A 22,241-nucleotide genomic window follows, 5' to 3' on the forward strand; every position below is an offset into this window, starting at 1 on the left:
AGTTAGGGAGGACAGACCCACAGTCTTCAGTAATCCCCAGTTCTGCTGCATTGTCTGCCCATGGGAATAAAGCCACACATTTTGTGTCAAAGCCTATGCCCCCTAACCCAGCTTATCTTCAATGCAAACTGTATATAATCCCAAAATTGAGTATCTCCTGGTTTGCCAGGGAGGATTTGCTCTTCCATTTTATGTTTAAGTAGGTAGAACAGTAAAAGATTCTTGTCTTACAGAAGACACACACAGACTCCCAGACTCTACAGCTTTAACTCTGCAGTGAGGAAAATTAAGTGATATTTTCTTAATCTCCAGGATTCTCTAGGAGTAATAACTGGTACAATCTTGGCTCTGCCTGAAGAATTTGGAAAGCTGTTACAATCTGTTTGTGAGCATCCTCTCTAGTGAGATAATCATGTTTAAATAAGAAAAATCTATCTGATCAAGAGATATCACAACCCATTGTTAACTTTGATCAAACCACAGGACAGCTTAAAAAGTGCATTTGAGTGAGCAGCTGAAGGGGGAAAGGAATTTGTTTCTTTCCATATTGCAAAATCCTTAAGAACTTGCAGTCAGACCCCGAGAGGGAAGTGCTGTGCTTGGCACCATAAACTGTCAACAGATTTGGTATCTGTCCTTAGGCAAGCACAGAGAGTGGAACACCGGTGCTCCTTGCCTCTGATAAGAGCTACCTTTTCTAAATAAAGCATGGACACATCGGGCTCCTGCCTCACCACATTACTCACCACCAGATAACCTAAGATTCATAACTCTGCAATACAACCACAAGAGTATTTTGGAAGTGTTGCTTGTGGTTGTTGAAATAAACAGAGTACTCTCTCTCCTGCCTCCTTCTGTTTTTAGAAAAGGTATCAGTTGCAAGTCACAAACACCGAGGTTTGTAGACGCTACTGATGAAGTCAGAATCCACAATTCAAAGAAATCAGCAAAAGCAGCACAATTGAATCATCCCTTCTCAGATTTCTTGATCCTCTCTGGCTTTGCTGTGTGGCTTTACAGCAACACACCTGAGTCATTTCACTCTGGGGGGAAAACACATTCCTAAGGCTGAAAATTTCTGATGTTTTCTGTAGGGCACTGCAATAAAAGCCTTGGGGAGAGGTATGAGTAATCCAGATCTCAGAAACAAAAAATCTTTCAGTGAATGGAAATTAGGGACAAATGACCCAGGTGGACAGGCTGCTCCTCAAAAGCCATGCTACAGAAAGAAGTGCAGTGGCAGAACTGAACTGAATGGCTTCATCCAAAGTTTACTATTCTCAAATAGTCAGGACACTGTTTTGTCCATAAAAAATAACTAAGGACATTTGGCAACAGCCATGCAGAGGCCATGTGCAGAGATACATGTTAACTTTTGGGACTGACATCAGGCACAGCTTCTTTCTTAACAATAATAATATCTGAAGAAAAATGCAGCAGTAAGGAAGACACTTTTGCACTCTTCCTGTTCCACACTTTTTCACCTGACATCTTTATTAAAAATTTCCAATGATCTAATAAAATTCATGACAACTAAAATCAGTTTTGAGGATGCCTTCAAGAAATGCAATCCCAAAGACTGGGAGGAACTTATGGAGAAAATAGTATAACGCTTATCCTTACCAACAAGCTAGAAAGGGAAGAGCTGGTAGGGGGAAGAGCTTTAAGGACAATTAAAGACCTTGACTCTCTGCACAAGACACCAGGAAAATCCAACATTTACACTTCCATCCTCAGGTAAACTGAGAGTGAGTAACACTGCCAGAGAATACCAGGCACTACAGGTCTTATGCCAAACAAATACATTTTAAGACAAGCATTATCATATGCTGTGTAAGAACAAGCCACTTTTGACAGGATGACATTTCCTGTAAGCTTGGCTTTTGCAAGAAGTCCAGTACAATTGTCCTGGAACAGTAAAATGCAGAAGTTCAAGAAAACTGTTTCCAAAATAGCAAAAAAAAAAAAAAAAAAAAAAAAAAAAAAAAAAAAAAAAAATCCCCAACTGCTGGGTCAGCAATGGATTGTGAGGTACTGCATGCACTATTTTTTTTAAATGGTGCAAGCATTAATAATTCAGCTTACAAAGCATTTGGAAAGTGAAAGCCATGAAAATTGAAACCACACTAGAGAGGAACAATCTTACTGATATCGTAGAAAAAAGGGAAATACATCTATTTGCCTTTATTTTCAGAATGGAGAGGATGAAGTTTTCAGAGAGGCCAGCAAGAACATTAACTGGAAGGGGACTGTTGCACCACACAGGATTTACAAAAGCTGGGCATCTCCAGTGTTCCAGTTCTATTCTAGAAGGCAGAAATAAACCCACTCACTGTTTTTCAAGCTATATTAGCCAGCAAGGGTTGGCTGTAATTTATGTAATTAAAAATACACTGGTATTAGAAGGAACACTATGTTTTTTCACATATAAGCAAGGCTGTTAAAGTGTCCAGCAAAACAGCACACGAACTTGCACATGAAGCTTTGGCTTTGCTGACATTGTGGAAGCTATGAAATACAGACAGCACATGATAATTGGTGTGTTGCTAGCAAAGTTAGCATACTATAAATTAAAACAACAAACACCTGTCCATAAACTGTTTCTATTGCAATGATATGAAAAAAGAGGGTATAAGTGACTCATCTGATTGTGCACACTTCCCAGCCTCTCAAGTCAACTGGCCAGTCCTAGATGCAACTCCAGCAATGAAGTAGAAAGCTGGTCATGACCTCCAGAAATCACCAATTTTTCCCATAATTTTTCAGTCAGATATTCTGAAGTCCATGTAATTGCTTAATGAATATATAAGGCAGTAACAGGTACAGAAAATACTGCACAGAATTCCAAGATGCTGTGGAAAAACATGAACATGTTCATCTGAAGACTATATCCAAATAGCCCATGGCTTTGTTATCTGACATGCTCCAGCTATGTCACATCAAGTGTGTCAATTGCATACTGTTAACAAACTCTAGTTCTGTAAATTCTCTACTAAAATAAACCTCTTTTTTGTTGCTGATTTTTTAAAAATACAGCAGAATACTCATTCACATGGTCCAACAGCATCATCTTCTGAAGCTTACAACCATTTTATGACTGTATATACTAAGAAACAAGTTCAGCAAGAAATACTCTGAAGGCTTGACTTGAGTCTTTGCTGAAAGAAGTTAAGTCCATATTACCCTTAAAAAATTAAATTCTCATGACTGTTCATGTAATTTTAAGTATCTGCATTAGTCTTGCAAGAGCACACTACTTCTGCTCACCTTCATTAAATTATTCTCTGCATAAAAAGCATGCAGCTAAAAACTGTGATGTGATGTGGTTGCTGTAACATTTTTGGAGGAAGCTTTATTAATATGCTTTAATCTTGAATTGTCAAGATTCAGTTCATGTTTCCCATGATCCTGCTCCATGCTCAAATCTTCAGCAATCAAGGTTAGATTTTGCTTTTCTACTGCAAGGCCTTACAACTTTTCAGGCTTTCTAGCACATGCAAGAGTAAACACTGTTCCCAGTCCCACACGTTCCTTCTTTTTAAGTAAGATGTTAAAACCAGCAGAAGATGATTTCACTCAAACTTCCACTCTTTACACAGTGTTCTCTCCGACTCCAGAAGCTGTGACAAGTTGCAAGGAAAACAAGTCTTGCATAATTCTGGAGCAACAGCTGAAATGGTGCCTTCCATACCCCTGAGAGAAAACTCAGGCTACATGTGGCAAAAGAACTAATAGCATGGCAGCTCTTGCCTGGCAGTATGACCAGAATTAGGCATCAATTCTCTTTGGAATGTTATAAGATAGATCATCTACATACTAATTTTGCTGGTTCAAAACCACTGAGACATTTCTGATCACATCCAAGAAATCACATCTCTCCAGTACCCCAAATTACACAATTCTCCAAGACCAAGATTAATCCTGCACTTTAAAGAAATTTTGCAAGCTCTGCCTTAGTGGGACCAACAGAACCTGCTATGCACTTCCACACACAAAAAGGTCCCTTTTGTTCTTGGTTTGTGTTCAAATAGGGAAATGCTTTTCCACAGCCAAGAGCTGGAAAAAATCCTGAATCAAATAAACTGCAAACATTTAATCAAAAGTCTGCAACATGAAAAGTGGGCAACAGGAAAGAAAGTACAGATCTGTAATTCATCAAAATATTACATTTGAAGGAATATTGAAGTAATTTGAAGTACATGATCTAGAATGGTTGAAGCTACTCTGTTATACAATATTTGGAAGAAGGAATAATAGGAAGTCTGGAACAGGAGGTCCATCCTAGCTGCCTGCTGCCTCCCAGTGAATTCTTAGAAGTTGTTTTAGGAACCCTTACTGCTACTTCCTTATTAAATAATATTTCTTCCCACAGCAGCATTAGCATTTCCTAAGTTTTTAAAAACCAATCAGCTTTTCTGAAGGTCCTATGAGCTACTCTGGAATCTTAACTACTATATCACTGCATTTTGTTATGGTACTTATGCACTAGAAGGCACACACAGATCCTTCTCTAAATGTTTGATACTAACACCTCCAAAACAAAAAAAAAAAGGGAAAAAAGAAAAACCAACCAAACAACAACCCATAGTTCTTGGTTCAGATCTGTATGTATTTTTCAGCAAAGGTTTACCTTAAATCCCAGCCATCTAGGCCTGACCCTGTAGGTACAGCTGCATCACCTTGTCCAGGTGGCTCACAGTCCAAAGGCAGTCCTCCTACAAGAAATAAACACAACAAAGCATGGGTAAGAGCCACAATGGACCCCAGGCTATGGCAAACATTCCAGAACTAGCAGGCAGATGCACAAACTGATTGACTGCAAGGGCTGAGGCAGCTTAGAGCATACTGCCACCTTGTCCATTCATATAGACAAGAACTGAACTTCCCCTTAGCCTTTACTATTATATATGAAGCCTTTATTATTATAAATTCACAGGAAGCCTTTATTATTATAAATTCACAGGAAGCCTTTATTATTATATATTCAGTCTTTTTATAAGGTCAAGCAGCACTGGAGATAATGACAAAACCAGAAACATCTACCAAAATACTATTACCCTCAATATCCTATATTTTAAACATCTCTGGAAGCAACTGAAAGAGCCAATGCTCTTTCTAGAACCACAGCAACCAGGAGACAGACCCAAGACTTCTCCTAGTGTGGAGCACTTGACCTATCAAGCAGTTCTGCAAACAGCACTGCCACAAGGCCTGATTTCTGATCCCCCCCCTTGAACCACAACTGGCTTTATTTCATTCTTTGGCAAATACAAAACACCTCTGGCTGTGCCTGTAACATTATTTGCTGGCTGATTCAGCCCATGTGCATACTCATGTTAATTAAGTGTTCAAATTAGATTATTTCAAACCAGCTGAATTTTCTCAGCACTATGCTGTCCTTAAAGATGCCAATCCCTGAACATATAAAAACTTAAAATAACCAGCTGCTCTGGGCTTCTTACTCTATTCTGTACCATATGCAGTTGCTTCTTTCCACAGAGAGTGAAGAGTTCTCCAGAGCAGACCTGAACCACCTGAAGCAGTCTGTGCTGTTGCACAAATTACTGTCTCCCTCCTCTTTCAGCAGCTAAGTAAAATAACATTTTTACTCTTGCTCAGTTCAGACCCAGCTCACCTGCATATGTTTAGGTGCCAAATATACTGTTTTCACTTTCACAAGTGCTTTATTCAACTTTTTTTTTTTTCTTAATCTATTAGGAGGTACAAAATGAAGTCATACTATCCTATGTGACTAGAGCAACAACTTTCAAGAGCAGTCAGGTCACTGCTCTGCTTCCTGCAGCTGCTGAACATGTCAGACTCTAATAACAGCATCTAGAGAAGAGGTCAAAACAAAAATAATTCATTGAAAAGACAGATAAGACAGAAATTTTGCCTGAGTTGGGAGAAATTCTGATTTTGGAAGAGAAGCAGACTCCCAAACACAGACTGCCTTTGAATGTATAGGGACAGGTAAGGCAGCAAATCAGTCTTGTCCCTAATGTTATATAACTGCTTCAACAAGTGAACTAAGACAGTTTTTAAGATCTACCCACACTTATCTCTGTATTTCAGGGAGGAAACTCACTTAAAATTCCAAGCATATGGTAAACCACATGCCATTGTTTTTGCATTTCCAGCTTCCATTCCCCTCAAATGAGCACTCCTGCACTTTAGAAGGGTAAATGAGTGGGCACTTCGGTGTGGTAGAAAAGGTGAAGAAAAATGATGGTTAACAATGGATAGCTGGAAGAAAGATAAACTAAAGTTTTTCCACCATCACATAATGCTTGGTTCCAAATTCCTTCTTGCTACTTAACCAAAGGGTTGCCTGATTACTTCTGCTGTTCTTCTACTGCTTCCTCTTTAAGTATCAGTATTTAAAAAAAAAAAAAAAAAGAAACAAAACAAAACAAAACAAAAAAAAGAAACAGAAAATAAAGGATTTGAAATCCAGCTATCATTTTGGTCAACCACTTCGGAGACTTCCTGGAAGCAGCTGTGAGGTGGGAAGAGAGGACATTTATAATGCACAGAACACATTAAACCTAGTGCACACTGCCACTGTCCCATTACTACATTTTATTAATTCCTCCCTTTTTTGTCAGTTTCCTCCTTTTTTTGGCAAATGCTACACTTGTATATTGGAACAAGAGAGAAGTCTAGGGAGCTGCAGTTTTGAAGGCCTGCAGCTTTGAAGTCTACCCTTTTAAAGGAACCTTGAATAACTGGTGTGAGTTGAAATATCTTGACAGAGTGGTTTGGGGTTTTTTATATATCCATATATTTGCCTATGTCACTATGTGCTAGAGATCTTTGATAGTGTCAGGAGTCTTATGGGAAGTTTTGGCAGGAACACAATACAAACAGAAGACCTAACAAATACAGAGCACCTATCAGGAAACATTTGAGATTGAAATCAAAATGTGAGGGCTGGCAATTGAATTCTAATCTTTCCAAGACTGACCTTGGCTGCAACTTTTTGCGCTCTCTCTGCAGTTCATCTGAGAGATTCCTGGCAAGCCACTTGAACTGCACATCTGATAACTCCTGCATTTTGAGAGTTTAGAACAAAAGCAGGAAAATACACTCCAAATACTAATTCTTGCCATTTTCATGGACTCTCTATTACACAACAGATTCCAGAGTTAGTCAGTACATCATGAAGGAAAGAGACATGAAAATATCACTAGGATACTTCCTATTATGAACTAGAAAGAGGGGCTAGTGGGTAATCATCTCTGTTTAGCCAAGAGATCCATCATTTTTGATCCAAAAGAATAATCAAACTTACATTTCTTCTAGACAAATATTCTTCTAGGTGCAGAGAGCATCAACACTTGGACTGATTAAACACTTGACAGCTGAACCAAGAAAGAAAGTCACCATGTGCAGCAGTCAAATAGCTGCTCTGCAAGACTCTGCAGTGATCCATCAGGTTGTTCACTGGGTTGGCTACAGGACACCTACACCACCTTCTTTTCTTCAAGTTAAGCCTCCTAGCTCCTGAGCTCCTACATGCAGAACAGACTCTGGTGAGTTCCAGTGAAAAAAATTAAGGCTGCATGCCTCCAATCAGAAAAGGATAGGAAAAGAAAAGCAATTTTTAGGATGCTTTATTTGTTGCTTGATGACTTATAACACATCAGTTTTGCAAAGCCATCACCTTTTCAGGCTCTTGCCTAACACCACAAAGATGTTTTGATAAAGCTCCATTCTGCAAAACCTTGGTACATTTTCATTTCTTGCAGGAAAAACTTGGAAAAGAGGTAGAAGAGTGCAATATCTTTCCTTTGAAGCCAGGAATGCTCACAGAGAGTTCAATTAAACCAGAGTCCAGCAGCTCCTCCACACTATCTCAGTGTTATCCTTCTTCATGCTCCAGAGGCATGTAACACAACATACTGGGCAGCAGCCGGGGCAAAGGAGATTTTCAGACTGCTGGTTTTCCTTTTACTATGTCTCCTTCCACTCCCACCTCACCAAAAAGAAAAGCCACAAAGATGTTCATCAGTCCAAGTCTCTTGAACATTCAGAAAATCACTTAAAACCAGCAAAATTCCTCTCTGTGCCTGCACTTACACTCTACATCAGTGCAAGCCTGTAAACTCCAACATCCCATGTTATTTTATTTTTCTAAGGCATTTCAGAAGAACTCTAGACAAGAGTAACAGGATACAGGCACTTCTGTTTGTAGTCAGCTCTCACAGAAAACATCCAAGAGCTCAAATCCACCCTAATGGGGTATTTCCATCATCTTGCTTAAATTGTCATTTGTGATGCAGCCTGCCCCAGGCAGCAGGGCTCTCCTTCAGTGCATTTCCCTCCCATTTCACATCACATAACACTGCTGGAGTTCTGCTCTGGTGCCCCTGCCCAGTCCTGTCTGCAGGAACAAACTGCTTTTGCACATTCCAGATGTTTAAAGAAATTACTTATCTGCAGAACTGGAGAAGAGCTGCTGAGGAAAGAATCTCTGCAAGCACCATGACAGAATCATACTTGACTGTGCTTCCCTCAACCCCCAAAAGTGAAGCCACCCACCTGGAAGTCACCAGCTCAGTGTTCAGGAAGCTGACACCTACTCTAAAAATAATAGATGCATGTGCAATTCTCCCCCCATGCCCTTCAGAAGTACAGTGCACAAGATAAGGATGAACCTGTAAATACCCTGGCATACAGAATTATGAACCAAAAAGTCCTGGCTTTGCAGTGAAAGATGAATGTTTGAGGTGCACACTGGAGCAACTGAGTGTGCACATTCCTGCTGATACCACATCAAAGTACTCTTACTGATATTTGCCTTATATTTGCTAGGCAAGAAAAGTTAAAAGTAGGAAGCTCAAAAAACTCCTTTAGCCAAGAAAGTCACAAGACACTTCAATGTTAAGTTTTTTCCATAGTAACAGGCTACAGTTTCTCTTAGAATCTGGTTTCAAAGTTGATGAAATAGGATTCTGCAAGAAACTCTATACCACAGCACAGAAGCTCCCATCATACACTGACCTCTAGTGTAATAAAGACTCAAAACATCAGAAGTCTCTTTGAAGACTTAGAAAAATTATCTTTTTTTCCCCCAGCATTCAGAAGACTATTTTCATGCAATAAAACAGACTGAAGTCAGAAGGGCCTCCCCAGAATATTCTCAATTGTTTAAGAAAACTGGAGCATGGGTTAAAGAAGCTACAGAACTTAAATTGTTCAACGGATGTGAAGTTCCTGCTGTGTTTACACAAAGTAATTTACATCAAAGCAGTGTTTAACTTCTTTGAACCCAGCTGAATTTAACACCTACGCATTCTGAACGCGCAGAATTGTTTCCTAACTACAGTTTTACAAAGCTAAATTAAAAAACATTTAAAGTTGAAACACTCAGCTTGGGCAAGTCCTGTATCAGATAGATCACAATTAGACCACCCCAGATTCTGCACAACTCTCCAAGTGCCTGTGGACAGGGTGGCTGACTCAGATGTGCTTCCTGTAGCCAGCACTGAAGACATGGAGGTTGCTGGAAATGCAATATAGGAATCTGCATGAGTCCTCTCTCCCTGAAGACACAGGGCTCACAGAGGTATGTGAACATGGCCCTGAGCCCAGGCAGACTGGGATGAGAGAGGAGATGCTTGGTTTGGGTTAGCAGCTTTTTAAGAAGGTAAAAACACAACCTACCAACACCAAACAAAAAGCACAAACAAAAAAATTAAGTTAGTTTCAAAAACTGCTTCAAACAAAAATGTTTTTCCCACAACTTTTAAGATTAAAGAATCTGCATTTTTCTATGGGCTAACTGGTTTTATGACAAGAACTACTTAATTAGAGCATAGCCAAAGCTAAGAGAATAGAACAATTGAAATGGATACCCAAACTATTTAGGCATGTATGCCACTTGTATGCCACTTCTGCACACTCCCTATGCACCTGCCTCTGGACAACAAATCCCAGAGATGTTTCCTTTACTTCAGACCACTTCTCTCACCTCCTTAAAAAGCAAGGAATCATCCAGAGGCTGTGAAGTGATCTTTTCAACATGAGCAAGCTTTCCCAAGTCTGCCACATGTGGCTCTGTTGGAACAAGAGCTTTCACCTGCAGTCCAGAGAAGGAGCTCTTATAAACTATCTTTTGAACAAGGTGTTAAAAACCTCAGAAATATTAAATTTAGAAAGAGTTAAGCACAGCATGAAAGCAGCCATCATAATGTATGAATGAAGTATTCAGAAGTCATCTCAGAGGCAAATGTTTGAAACTAAATTCAGATCAACCAGAGGAGGTCCCTTACACTTGCAGTCCCAGACTTGAGTCCGTGAAGATAAACTAGGAAGTGAGGACCAAATTGTTAATATTGATTTCCAGCTGCGAGTATCAGAACTCAATAAACCCTTATCTGTAATAACAGTATCTAAAAGATAGCTTTAAATTACTTTAAAACCCCACTATTTAATGATGGGTTCAAAGCTACACAGTTTCAGACCACATCTGAAATACCTGCAAGTCACTAGGAAGACAACTGTTAACATCTGCCACTTGTCCTCTGCACATCAGTGAGCTTCTTACCAGACCAACCCTTGAGTTCCTGCTCAACTTCAGCTGTCACCTGGGTCCCGACTGGGATTTTTGGATATACTGTATCCTGCAATCTAAAACCGGCAGCCACTCTGTCAGAGCAAGGTGACAGCACCAAAGTACACAGGCTTTAATGAAGCACAGCACCCTTCATGCAATTTGGTAATCATTCCAGGAGAACAAGGACTTCCAGCTTCTGGCCCACAATGCTCAGGTCAAATCCTACCCACAAGAATTGCTTTTGTTTTCTTTATCACATTTATTTTATAAGCAAGAACTCTCACTGTAGCTTTAGCATGGAGACAAAACAGAAGCACTCAGGATTCACAGGGATACTGGTCACCAAGCTAGACCACTTCAGCCAGAGTTATGGATAAGATTCATGTTTTAATATGAGAGCTTCTGCTTTGAGCCACTTGGCCAGACTTTGCAATACTAGGAAGCCAACTCAGCCACCTACTTACCTCACATGCAGCCCAAACATCACTCAAACAAGAAACTACATTGAGAAATCCCTTTAGTTTATGAGAAATCCCTCTAGAGTTTAGCTTTGTGCTCAACTCTAATTTCTATCCAGAAAACAGCTCGCCACCAACTAGGAAAGCACAATTCCACTCTCCCAGCTCCAAGGAAGGGAGAGCTGAGGCACAGAGCACACCAGACCCCTGAATTAGTGACTGGAGAACTGTGTGAGCGAGCTCCAACAGCTTCACAACAGATCCTTCCCATTGTATTTGACAGAATGTGTCCTTCCAACTATTTTTTCTCTAAATTCTTGTGTTTAATTCAATGCATGTGGTGAGGGGAATGACTTTTAGAACAGTGATGTGCACAGTACACAGATGTTCCACATTTGTCATGTCACATGTTAGCCTTGTGGCTAACACCCAACCTTTAAAAGTCTAAAAAGCCTCCTACATAAAAATCCATATGATATATTTGTTCCTAGAAGAACACCAGACAATATATTAGATTGCTGGTTTAAAAAGGATAATACTGCACTCCAGTATTATCCTTCTTAAAAAACAAAACAAAATGAAAAAAAAAAAAAACCACCTGCAACAAGCTTACTTGGATTCCAAGAAGTTAAAAAAACCTCAAATAAATAAAACAAAAAACATAACCAGACATAGAAATTAAGTCAAGTGGTAGGTTGACAAGATTTGTCACAGCTAGAAGAAAGCCCTTCAAATTGAATTAACTGTAGTGAATTGTGCAAAGAAAATGCACATATGTAACATACAACCGCATCCAGAATATTTTTTGGCTAGCCCTTTTTCTAAAGAAACTTTAAAAAGACAGAAGCAACACAGACAGATTTATAACCAGCACACAGCTCCAAAATCTTCACTCAGAAAAGTTTCTTCCTTTCTTTCCTCCCAAAAGAATTCTAACAGAAAACTAGAGCATAGAAATTGATGCCAGAATTCATGACCTAAGCCCTCATACCCCTACTTTCAGCGCTGCTTTCATAATGTACACAGCTCAAAATGCTATACATCCAGAAATCTGTGTGCATCCAGTGATTTGTGTGCCCAGGATTGGTGAAAGGCTCCATTCTAAATTCTAATGAAACTATCAGGCCACTGATAAAATATCAGCTGCAGATTGTGTGAGATATCAAGGAACTGTGACCAACTGATTTTTTTACCAAATTGGCAACATAATACCATGCAATGATTTGTTGCAGGCACTAACTCCTGATCTATCTTTACTAAAGGACAGTAGTCCTTATTCAGAAATGTGCTGTACTTGACAGACCTGTACAAAAATCACATTTCTGCAGGAAAGTTAGCTCGAGTTCATTATGAATTCTTCTTGGAATGCACCCAGCTTACACCTGAAAATCTACAGTTATGACCAGTTCAGTATGTTTGGATTTTGGCATACACTAGAAAGCAACTATGAATTCATACATCAGTATTTGCAAACAAACAATAAATTCAAGTAGAATAAATCTAAAGCCACTTCCTGCCAGTTACTGCATTTGACAGACTGTGGTCAGCACCCTGTATAACACAGAGAGGTTTCAGTTTCCTGCTGACAGAAGCTTGTGTGACCTTGGCAAAGTCACCAGGGTTGGTCTGTGGCTCCATGGCAATCTCAGCCAGCTGCTGGCTGCCAGATTCCCACTCCTCCCCCTTCCCTGCTCCACAACATTTGACCCTGCACTGACTCATTTCAGACCAGCAACCGTAAAAATAATTCAATTGCTCTCGTAGGTATCAAACACGGATGAGTCAGTGCGGGGTCAGGAGAGCAGAGCGGGGCCAGGGGCAGCTGGCACATGTGGCTGAGAACGTGGCAGCCAGCCCCAGAACCCAGCTCCCAGTCCATCATTCAAGATAAAGGGAGCTCTTCAATTTCACAGGGGTCTGGTGAGCATAAATAACAAAAGGTTAAAAAAGCACTGAGATTCATATTAACTCACTGGAACAATTTTTTCGCTTATTTGTCCAAGGAAGGGATTTTTTTTCCTACAGAACACCCATTTTGGTGTAAGTCTTTGTCTTCCACCACTCAAATTTCTAAGCTCTGTAGGGACTTTGAGTCAGAGACTTAGTGAAGTAAAATAAAGCTTACAGAGGGATCCATGCTGATGCAGAGCCTCCAGGACAGGTCTGTTTTGCAGGAAGCTCCAGTACAAGGGATGTAAAAGGGAAAAGGCACAGAAGGGGCCTTTCCATACAAGATCACCATGTGCTGCTGTTTCTTTGTGTGATTCCTTCTGTGTCTGGGTATGGAGCATTACACAGATTTATCTGAACAGTTACAAATTCCTGTATCAGAAGTGTGCATAGTGCTTTATCTCAACTGGACAAACACCTAACACAACAAACAAACAAATAAAAGATAAGGCAGTCTTGAGGATGTTCCCTAGATAAGGTGCCCCCAAAAGATGGAACTCATTTCTCCTCTCTCAAAAAATGGGGGAGACACAATCCACTCTTAAAGCACCCCAGAAGGAAGCTACAATTTCCTGTGATCTCCAGAGTGCTGGCTGTATCTCTATGGCTCTTTGGGGCTGGCTGTCTCAAAGACCAGGCAGGACAAGCCATTAGGGTGAAGTTCATCAACTCCATGTATGGCACCCCAGCTATCTCTGCTCCAACACCCATGTTCTGGGGAGCATTTTCTTCTAGTGCATCTGTTGTATTCTTCCTACTGCTCTCGTTGGCACAGCTGGCTTAGAGGAAGAATTAGATGGGATAAATGGGATCAGAACAGAAATGTGTTAATAGTACCAAAGCAGAACAAAAAAGGTCACAGCAATGCTCACTTTATTACCACAATTAGAATACAGCAGAGAAAAAGTATTTAGCAATATATATTATCTAGCAGAACAGGTAGCAAAAAGCTCACTGAACATTTAAAGGCTATTTTGAATGGATTACTGAAGTGACCTGCTGGAAACACAGCTATATGGGTTAAGAAATTCAGCACATATCCAACAATAAGTGTATTTCTTAAGGCATACTTTGTACAATTTTGCCATGTATCACATCACACATACTTTAAACAATTAAGCATTAACATTTACCCCTCTGCAAAACCTTAAGTAGCCTCAGGAGCCTTTAGTCTCCTTGTTTATTTTATGAAATCACATCACAAATAATCCAGTTTTATTCATGAGCAAAGCTCTGGAATTCTTCTCACTTAGTAGTCTATATAATTATGGTAGAGATTATCTTGGCCTGGGGGTTCACATAGTTCCTTGCTAACTGTCTCTGCTGTTAAAAAGTTTACATTGCTTAACAGTTTATTTATGGACTTAGGCTCCTTTGGTTTAAGATAACTGTCTCAAATTCTAACCAAAGCCTTAGATCAGAGCAATTCTGTGGTGCACTTCTTTGTAGCCAAGAGCAGTCCTGTTAGTCAGTAACAGAGCTGTGAATACTGTATGTAGAATACAATAGTTGGAATTCACTGGAAGCAATGACATTACCTTTCAATTTGCCAGTTTTGCATAAACCTGTTCAGAAGATACCTGTGCTGTTGGCAGGGTGGTGAATAAACAGTGGGGAGAAAAAGCAAGCATGACATGCAGATCTTGAAAAGGAAAATTATGTATGTTTATTACAACAAAAGAAGCACTTATGGTAAGGTTTTACATTTTCAGAGTGAAATAGTCTGTGCTGACAAATTCAGTTTTGAAAACAGAACCATAAGTACCATAAGTCAGAACACCAGGAAGGCTGGAAGAGCCACAATTTGATTTGCATATTTAGTTGTTAGCAGCAAGAAGCTTCCAGCAGAACAAGTGACAGAAGAACATCTCTGCCTCATGTAACTCCTGGGGAAGCTGATTCTCACAGCACGTTTGCTGTGATCCCCACCTGGAGCCTTATCACTGCTGGCAAGCTCAGGCAGCACTCCTCTCCTCCACCACACCGCTGGGAAGGCATCCCAGCAAGCACAGCCCTCCCTGCTCCACACCCTGAGAAGCTGCAGAGCAGGGACACCAGAGCAGGGACACCAGAGCAGGGACACCAGGTCATCCTGCCCTGCACAGGGCTGTCCTCTCACTTTTCCCCAGCCCCATGGAAATTCCTAACCTCTCTGTCTAGGGCAGATGCTCAGCCTGCCAGTCAGCCAGCAGCAGGCAAGCGCTTTCTCTGAAACATACACAATGGATACATTTTATTTATTTTTAAAAATTGAATTTTAGACAACTATGTTTCACTCCAAATGAAGAGTGAGGTGTGTTTAAGGCTAGGAGTGAGCCACTGAAAAGCTAAACACTGTGTAAAAAGGCTCTAAAACAGGCAAGTTGCTGTGCTAATGCAAAAATTAACAATTTGCATCACCGTTGAAATGCATCAGAATTCAAATGAATTTCCCTACTTAAAAAAAAAAAAAAGAGCAGGAAAAGAAATTCCCTAAAAAAACCGACCCTCACAGCACAATACAAACAAACAGATTAAAATTTCAGGGTTTACAGCACATCTAGGAATCAACTCTTGTCTTCAGTATCTTCCTTGCAGTTTAGAGAGTATGTGTTCTAAAACACCCACTTTGTGTATCAGCCAAGGGGCAGACCCAAGGGGGCTGTGTTTATGTTATCTCAGCGACTTCTAAGCTGCACTTGCACAGCTCTGCTCAGCCAGGCTCGGTTACAAACTGGGGCTGTGCTATTTGCACTCCTTCTGAGAGAGTAACCTCTGCCATGGGCCAGTGTGCAAGCAACAGCATGGGAATGTCTCCTGACAGAGTGCCCCTGGACAGAAACAGGGACCAGAAACACAGACTGGAGTTAGAGCTTCAGTCATGAGTTCAGAGGGCAAATTACATTGCTTGAGCCCTCACAGGCACACTCACTCCTTAATCTGCAGCTTGAATTCCTTCTACATATCAATTAGATATGCCAGAATTAAAGCCAAGCACTAGCTGCATGAACTAGCTCATTCCACAAACCCAGTTTTTAAAAAGTGCTGCAGTTCCTACATGTTCTAGGCAGTATGAGAGTGGGTATCCCAGTGATAAACAGTCCAGGTTTCACCCAGATCCCTGTACACACTTGACTGTACATCGAAATAACTTCAGCAAAGTTGTCTAAGATACACCTGGCAAAGGGAAGATTCCTTTTATACCTGTAAAGAAGCAGCTGCCATCAATTCAAGTCAGTCATCCATGCTAACACAGGCAAATGTCTAATGAGACTTGCAGTCAATTGCCTGCTCAGCTGTTTATCTGAGCAAGAACAATTACAACTTTCAAAATTTTCCCATAAACCCCCTAAAAATGGAGCACAACTGTAATTAAATAAATGTCAATTTTAGCCAAAATGAAATATGATCTTAGGTTTAAAGGTTTCATTATTTAATAGCTCCTTAACAACTAAAATGTGACATCAGAGATGGTTCCATTACAATGCCTCTCTCAGCTCCTTTGGCAGGGGCATCAATTATGTAGGACATCTTCTGAAAGGGCTGCAAAACCAAATTATAATGTTCTCAGTCTTGTTGAGTAGCAATATTCATGAAAGCAATATTTTACTAGCATGTAAACCAATGTCTCCTGCCAACCTAATAGTACTATGGAGCAGATTTCCACACACACTTATTAGATTGTCTTCCAAGTCCTCAAAATGAATTTTTGAAACATTTCTTCAGACTCAGAGACATTCTGACTTCATAACAGTAGCAGTTTTTTCCTTTAGAACAAACATTCCATTAGGCAGATTACAGTTCTTAACCACTTCTTAAAAAAAAAACCCCATACTTTCAATAATTCATTATTACAAGGTAAATTTTATTTGATTTTCTTAGATTATCTCCTTTCTCTGACTCATTTTTCTGCCATGTTATCTCCTTATTGTAATTTAAGTCTATGGCATTCCTAGTACATAAGTTTCAGGGTTAATACCAAACACTGAGTCTAGAGAGCCTTTCTTTCAAGCCAGTCTGTTCTCTTCCTGCAAAACAAATCAATTTCACATCAATTTTGATACTTTACTGTCTCCCTGAAACACATGAGAAATACTGAAAATCAGATGCATCAATTACTTTTCAGAATGTTTACAAACACGATCTGGAGCGCATTTTAAGTAAGGAACTGCTGAGTTTCCACTTAAATCAGTTACTCCAAGCCATTAGCAGCATGAAGTATTCATTGCTTTAAAGATGCTGAACTTTCACATGCCAAGAAGTGGAGTGACCACAACTGTTTTCTACAGGACCACAGAGGAACAGAGTTGCTGCATTCAAGGACAGAGACAAGAGCTGACAGCAGAGTCACCTCTGAAACTCCAGGTGATGACAAAAACCACTTCCAGCTTTGAACCTGCCAGCATTAATCCAGAGACAGGCGTGCATTTCTGCAGTTCAAGAATTAAGGGGGAAAAAGTATTTTTAAAAGACAGTTCTAGATATAATATTTGTACAGTTTTGAACATAAATACTTCAGATTAGTCTGCTCTCAAAAACAAATTAGTCTGCTTTCAAAACTCTCAAAAAGAGTTTTGCTGGAGATTTTTTAACCCTCATTGGGACTTTACCTACACAAACAAAATTTGTTGAGACAATAAAATTCACATAACTCATGCCCTCCTTCCAAACACACACTGGCAAAATGACTGAGTGGTGCAAAAAAAAAAAAAAAAAAAAAAAGGCATATTATAATGTGCATGCCTCTCATTTTTTTGGCCAGAAAAGAAAGATACTGCCAATATGGCTAAAGGAGAAGATTTGGTGAGGTCAGGCAAAGGTTGAAGTGCTAAATGCGAATGCAAGCTGTGCAGACTCATAAAAAAATAGTCCCTTAAAATTTACCTGCCTTCCAGCAGCCCTTTCCCTAAAGCTAGTAAGAGGTCACATAATCAGGAATCCTGTTCTCCTCTTCTTTTTTCCACAGACATCTCTCTTGGTCAGGTTATTATGCATCATCCTAAAATGCACAAGCACATCATCCAACTCCAACAGAAACCTCAGCTCTTGGGACAATTTGGATCAACTGGATGTGCCTGGTGTCTGGCAGTGAAGTCTTTAGAGCAAGTTAAGGGGGAACACCCACCAAAGAAACTTCCCAAATATCCAAGAATCGACTAATGATAGAAAGAAGAGCATAAAATCCAAAATAGAAACAGCTGAATTTCTTACCAAAGGCAACAGTCACTGCTAACCACAGTCTCTAGGAAGATTCAGAAATGGAAGGAACATAAAACATTTGGTTTCTGACAAATGAGAAAGACATGACTAACCATGCATGATCCTTAACCAGCAGGTCCTGCACTAGTCCATTCAGGTCACCTCTTTACAATGTATTTAAGACAGGACATTCCCCCATGTGTAGATTTACCTCCTGGACTTAAGCATCTTGTGAAAGCACGACTGAAAACAACTCCCTTATTAATGGAGCTAATTTCACTAAAAATAAATTTAATAAGAATTCCTAAAGTTAAAAAAAAAAAACCCAACTATTTTTCAAGCAAAATAACAAAATGAGGGACATACTGGATTCATGTCACCCACTGCACTTCTGTTCACCCATGTGAATTTTCAAAAACACTCTGTTAGTGACCACGCTGGAAAACAGAGGAACTCTTACAGAACTACAGTGGTCTTCTGATCTGCAACACCTCAAAGCATCTCAGGCTTCCTTGACAACAGCTGAGATCTCTTCACTGAGCAATGATGGAACAAGGCAGAAGACTTGCCTATACATGAGGGAGAGAGCTGTAGTTCTAAGGTCTTGCAAATGGGCAGTACCACACAAGAAGGAAACAGAAATTGAGCAACAGCAGTACACAAGAAGAACCAAGACTCTGAAGACACCTGAAACATAACAGTGAATCTTGTTAAGCAGGTGCACACACAAATAAATCCTTGTTCTAAACAACAGCACTGAATACAGAAGATATTAAGAGGATTAAAAAAAACCAAAACCCAAACCAAAAACCAAACATAAAAGACAATACTCAGGTTGCCATGAACAACTAAATAAAATCAGCTCTTGTGCTCAAAGATCAAAGTAAGTATATTAATTAAATAGAATGAATCAAATCAATGGTGCAATTAGCCCTGGAGAAAATATAAAGTAGTATTTTTGAGCATAATCTGAACAGTCCCAACCACGTTCCAGAAGCACATTTCAGGATAAGGCTCCTCCAAGTCACATCAAGGAAGTTACACATGTTGGTGCTGTGAGACATCAAAAATAGCACTTAAACAACAGAGTGCTGCAAGCAGTGCTCAGCTAACAAACCCTGCAGCTCAGCTGAGCAGCGAGAGCACCTCTGTTAACAATTAACAGAACAAAATCTCTGAACAACATGGACTTTGCTATGGAGATATATTAACTTTGAATCTAAATCTCAGATCCAAATTATGCAGTATTTGGGATCATAAGCTCACCAGACAACAATGTAAAGACAAAAATTAAAAAATCTAATGAGAATCTTTTCAGGACACTCCTCAGCCTGTGAAGAGGTTTGTTTATACAAGTGAAGTTCAAAGCAGTCAAGCAGTTGCATTCTGCTCATTGCCAGATGGCTCTGTTTTTGTTTTTTTTTTTCATCTACCTGTAATGCAGAACATGCTCTCACATCTGAAGCTTAACACAGTCATGAGTCTTCCCTCCACACACTGGATGTGCATCTACTGCCAGAATGAAAATTTTGAGAAATCAAATTGTTTTGGTTTGGTGGTTTGTTGTTTGGGTTTTTTTTTTTTCCTTTTCCTCAAATAGTTCAATTCAATACTCTATAATGAGAAAAAGGTTTCTTATTATGTGAAAGCAGATAGGGCCTTCTTCTGTTTTGGTCAAATATACATATATGACTTAGCCTGGAGGATATACTGATAGTACAGCACAGCTCCTCTAAAACACTGGAGCAATTCAACACCCGCAGCAGGCACCAGAGCCAGCTCAGGTGTCCTTTCCAAAGGAAGCCCAGCCATAATCTAGAGATCTTGGTCTGGGAGATGCTGTCTTCAGTCACAAGACTCTTGCCCTGTGAGGAAGGTGTGCAGGGCCAGTGGCTGGCAGTGAGTTTACCAAGCTGCAGCTGGGATGCCATGCAGGCAGAAGCAATAGTTCTGATAAACTCAGCTGGCACTGCCTGGGAAGCTAGGGCACATGGAACTGACCTTCCACCAAGCTGTTCTGTTAAATCTGATTACTTTGTTTCAAGCCAGTGTTTATAAATGACCAGCTTGTATCCTATATTAAAGTGGTTTTGAGACATTAAAAAATCCTGGAGTTCATGCAAGTTGTCATAACTATTTTGTGGCCAAATATGCATTGGTGGCACTATTGGGCATTTACAGAAAGAAAGGGCTAGGAATCAGCTCATTGCTGGAAATGTTTCCAACCAGACACTTGTATTCTGCTAACTCAAGTAAGAAACTTACCTTCCTTGTGCCAAAGTAAATTCCCAGTTGCAAAACTAGGTGAAAAAGCAGGCCTTCACTGGTGATCACAAGCCAAAGCCATCAGGTTCAATAGCATGTTCTACTATCCAGTAAACATGTAAGTACTCAGCCCGAGTTTAACAAAGCTTCTGAAAACTTCCTATGTTGTTTGCACTGACCCATGTATAGTTATTTCAATTCTTCTTACTATTTATTCCCCACTCTCTTTAATTTTCTCCACCAGTACAAAGAAAAATGCTGTCACCATGGCCATTCTAACTCCAAAATGCTGTAACTCAGCCTAATTTTAAAAGCTGCTGGATGGTCTCATAGCATTTTTAGAATCTGACAAACAGCATCTACAATTTTAGGTTAGTAAGAGTCATACACAGCTACAATCGAACAGAGCCAAGCAACTGCAATCATTTCAGGCCTTTCCCAGCTGCAATTTTCCCTGGGAAGTGTAAAGCTTCCTTTAAACAAACAACATATAAAAACAGTGTGGTATAGGAGCTACAAACACAAAGGGAAAAAAATACAATTCCAACATTTTAAGCTTCAAATAAACAATATTTCAGGGTTCCATTTGAAGGCTTTTAGTTTGTCAAATCAGAACTGAGAGGTGCCATCAGAAAACTCATGCTCATCTACAGATCCATGCCAGGCAAACTGAACTGTGCAGAGAACATATTTTTTGTCCAGTCTGACACTGTCCCCACTGCACCAGCTCCCACATACCTTGGAGGTCTGAGACCTTCCTTGGTTCACTAACAGCAGACACTGATCTACTGATCCAGCAACCAAAACCTGAGATAAAGCAGCTTACAAAACTGAAGGAGTGGACTAGAACCACCCCAGAATAATCAGCACATGCACACAGCTGGGAGCAGGAAGGAAAGAGGGAAATGGGAGGAGAGCTGTTAAGAGTAATAAAATTTCAGCCCCAAAAATGGCATTATTGAAAGGCCACAGACATAAAGGGGTTGTTTTGAAAATTGTGATACAGGTTTCCAAGCTCATTAAAACTGTCCCTAGAACAAAGTTTTCAGAGTAGAGTTTCAGTGGGAAAAGGGGAATAATTTCTCTAGATTAAAAGAGTCTGCCATTCTACAGAAGAGTTCTGAGGCTCCACAGTTGCCTCATTATCCTGTGCACAGAACACTTGATAACACTGTAATAATATTGTACAAAGTATTTACAATAAAAGCCTGCAAACTGCACAGCTGTTGGGACATAAACCAGAGTTGAGAGAGCAGCTAACACTGAGGCTACTGGAAGGGAAAAGTCCCAAATCCCAAGGAAGTCAATGTAGAAGCCATGACTCCCAGAAGCAAGGGAGCTAGGGCAGGACACCAGGAGGATGCTGCTAGGGCTGGGTCCCAGAAGCCTCAGTGTGAGCTTGAGGCAGTGCTAACACTGTTGGTGAGAAACATGCATTTATTTCATGCACATCCTTGTGTACAGAAAGGTACACCTGACTAGAAAGAAAAGTTAATTTGCCCTAGTTTAGCAAATTATTGAAACTCTGCCAAAGCATTGTCCAGAAGACACAAGACATAGCTACTGGCAAGTTGCTGCTCTCAGAAATTACAGACTTGCAACGAGTTGTTTAACTTCTGTGTTATTTTTAGGTTGCAGAAAGAGCAAGGGCTACATAGGTAGAGCATAAAGGCAAGAATTGTTCAGGCTTGGGGAAATCAGACTCTAGACAAATCATGACAGATGTCCTGCCTTAAATAGCAGCAGTAACGTTCCAGTACTTGAGAACCCAGCTAACACCCCAAAATAGTAAAAACTATAAAACATTGATGAAGATATGATAAAGCTGT

The 22,241-nt window shown here is 40.1% G+C and overlaps 1 protein-coding gene across 3 annotated transcripts in view; it reads right to left on the minus strand.

Moving 5' to 3' along the window:
- Nucleotides 1-22,241, minus strand: part of SVIL (supervillin) — a 134,168-nt gene that overhangs the window by 101,071 nt on the left and 10,856 nt on the right. For all 3 annotated transcript variants that reach the window (XM_059840792.1, XM_059840810.1, XM_059840779.1), the window contains exon 2: nt 4,631-4,715. The gene's annotated coding sequence lies outside the window, so the exon portion shown is untranslated. The remainder of the gene's footprint in view (nt 1-4,630; nt 4,716-22,241) is intronic.

This window comes from Haemorhous mexicanus, chromosome 1, assembly GCF_027477595.1.
Source record: "Haemorhous mexicanus isolate bHaeMex1 chromosome 1, bHaeMex1.pri, whole genome shotgun sequence".
NCBI lineage: Eukaryota > Metazoa > Chordata > Aves > Passeriformes > Fringillidae > Haemorhous > Haemorhous mexicanus.